This window comes from Falco punctatus (assembly GCF_963210335.1).
Source record: "Falco punctatus genome assembly, contig: scaffold_50, whole genome shotgun sequence".
NCBI classification, from domain to species: domain Eukaryota; kingdom Metazoa; phylum Chordata; class Aves; order Falconiformes; family Falconidae; genus Falco; species Falco punctatus.
In genome coordinates this window covers 191,051-194,472 of record NW_027660309.1, presented here as the reverse complement: position 1 = coordinate 194,472, position 3,422 = coordinate 191,051, and positions in this window count along the sequence as shown.

The window sequence follows — 3,422 nt, the reverse complement described above, 5'->3', positions numbered from 1 at the left end:
GGGTCAGCTGGAGCAGGGTATTATTCCGTGTCCCACCCCACCTGCACCACGGTCTCCCTGTCTCTTTTGTGAAGGCAAGCAGAACAGCTTTTCTCACGTAACCCAAGACTTAACTCCTCAGTGCCTCAACACCTTCCAGCATGCACGTGGGTCAGATTTCTCACACTGTGTCACTTGTACCCGTTATTTACCCATAAACCCCCAAGAAATTGGCAAGACGACCTTTGGCTGTCCCAATCTCTCCTCATACCAGTGTCTGTTAACTTAACATTGCTGTTGGCTAACTGATTTCTTTTCACTTCTAAAACAGGTTAACATCACAGAATGCTTAAAGAAATAGCAGTGTGAAAGACAACTTCTTGATCTGCTTATAATTATAATGTCTTTGCATGCCTTTTCCTAGCACAGCTAGTTTGAGAAGACTATGGAAACCACCATCAAACAGAGCTCCTCTACGTGACAGCCAGCAGCATGGCAGCACAAGGTGCAGGTGCTGGGAGGTATCAGGGTACCTAGAGAAGGCCCCTAGGACAAGGGGTGGACAACCAGTTGTTCAGTTTTTACTGTACCATCGGGTTGATTTATCCCTCCTCTCGCCCGCCGGTTACATATTGCCAGTAGCAGGTGGTGTTGGCTCTTTGCACCTGCAAATTAAGTTGATTTTATAATTGTCTTTCTTGACACAGTCAACCTTGAATTTGCAAATTGCTTTTCATTGGTAGTACTGCCTCTCCCTAAGCATAAGCGCTACTTTAACTGAGGTTACTGTGATAGCTGATCATTGTGCTACCTATTAACTATGATGAATTATTAATGATTAGTTATTACTATTAATCACTGCTATAAGCACAGCAAGGACAGTAACTGTTAGGAAGACAAGCAGCACAGTCCATGTTTTATTCAGGATAATCTGGACCACACACTAGTTGGGCCTTTTGAGCACAGCTGTGTATCACAAACAACAAGGACAATATTCACTTTTATCTTCCTTGCAAATTCTGTTCTATTTGTAGAAACTGAGTACAAGTTCTGCTCCCACCTCACAGGCCCACCCCCAGATGTCTACAGCAATACCTTCATGTAGAATGGAGCTCCAGGCACCTTTACAAACAAACAAGCAAGCAAGCTTCCTTCACATCTATAAACACCCGTGGCATCTACACGAATACTACTGCCAGTCACCTTCTTGCTGGTGAAGTGCCAATTGGCCGTAGCCTTAGAGAAAGTTCCCTTTTAACCTCCGGCTGTATTATCAAAATCCTGTGCATAAAACTGCGTTCCCTGTTGCAGGAATGAATAGACAGTTATTACCCAGCTCAAATGCTCCTCTTTAATGGCTCTTCATGAAACAGCATCATGCTTACCTATTTCTGGAGCATCCAGGCAAAAATAACCCTGTACAAAGCTAACAGTCCTTTCACAGCAACTAGGTAGCCACAGTAGAAATTATTTACCAAGGAATCCTAAATCACACAGGCCCATTCCAGCTCCCTTTTCCACATAATTCTTCAGAGCAATCTCATCAACAATGTGTCTTTGTATTTACTGTTCATAAACTCTGTTTTGTGCTGCCCTCTAATTTTCAGGAGTTGCAGGGCTGCTTCCCAGAAATACATCAATATCTCAGAGAAGCTGGGATTTAAAACCTGGCTTGTTTCTTGGCATCCACAATGGCGCTGAGCTTTCTCCCATCAAGAAAAGGACATACGTGGGGGATTTTTTGACTCATCTATTTGGGGGCAAGGAAAAAATTACTTTGAACATGGGCTGAATTTAATCTTCGCCTTATAAATGACTGGCTGTTTTACATTCCAGCTTCATCCCTGCAACAAAATCCTGCACCTGTATTTTGCCACCTGTTCTATGAGGGGCCCGAGCCACTGTGAGAAAGACCAGCTTTCATTTTGGACATGGAAGACAAGATGTGTCGATGTTACGGGCATACAGACAGGAGCAAACAAGAGAGAAGTATGTACCAGAAGTGCAGGGGGAAAACGATGGATCACTGGCTTTTGCAATTTACCTAAACGTCCTTATGTCTAGATTATCTTCACTGATTAAGCCTTTCGTGGTGCTGTAGTAGAACCTTTGTCATTCTAGAAGTTTTTCACTTTAATAAGTTACTATGGCTCAGATGGTACATGGAAGAGTGCAGGGAAACTTCAGTGCTTTCATCAATAACGCTCAGCTGCTCAAAGGCCCAGGGTGATGAAGGGCATTGCCCTGGGTACATCTGTGTGTTGAAGCATGGCATTAGCAGTAGGGTAGCCTGGCAATTCCCTTTCAGCTATGAGCAATTCTGCTGGCACGTGCACTTTGCAGAAAAGCAAAACTGCTGACATACACAATGTGATTGTAGAGCATCATACACATCTTACAAAAAAAAAAAAAAAAAAAAAAAAAAAGTAAGGGCTCCCAGGTTGAAGTTTGTCTTTCTTACTGCTTTCTACACTGACCAGACTTCTAAAAAATGGTGGAATCAGAAGTTAGATAACACTCAAAATTACTGAATGGATACTATAAACTACGCCAGATGTTAACCTCTAGATAAAAAGGAAGCTGTCCCCTTCACCCATATAACAATCATCACTTACATTATAACAATAGCTAACTCTACCAAATATTTGAATTCTGTTCCATTTCTCATCAGAGACACTTTCCACTCAGATCCTGGCAATTTTAATTGAATGCGAGCTGATGACTTTTCAGGGAAGCGACCTTGAAAATCAGAAGCACAATTCTTCACAATGCTTCCCCAGTATAGTTACACGGAAGAATCTTAAGCCTTTTCAAAGGCCTCTTTGCACTTGCTAGACATAAGCTGCCCTTACGCCTGACTCTTGTATCCAGGATGAATTAGAACAAGCAGGAGAAGAAACATGGCAAAAAGCAAGGCCGTTTCCGCTCAGCGTTGATGAGCACGCACTTCCATGCATTTTGCACTTGCAGTTTAATCATGGAAATCATTCTGCACACTCCTACTGCTAATGACCTGATTGTTAGGAGAAAGGTGGGCCCCAGTCCTATTGACTGTTTACATCTTAATGTGCCCTGGTTTTGAAATCTATGTCCAGACTAGCTGAGGTTCTAGGGTGTTACATTTCCTCTGCAGCATCACACACTTTCAATCAGCATCGGCTCTTTAGCCATAATCGCTTCCTGCCCTGGCTTCTGCTCGGCACTGCGACTTGCTGCAGAACAGACCCCCCCAAACCTGGTCTGTGTGCATGAAATGGTATAGATGAAGTGGTATTTAAGTGGCACTTGGCAAGAACCGGTTATATTCATTGGAAATGCTGTGAATGGGTTTGAAATGGTTGTAAATAGGTTTTCACTGTTGCATGTTTTTTCCTGGTCTTCTGCATGCACGTTGCTTTAAATGCAATTTTGACAATCTGTCCCCGTATCTGAGGGCACTACAT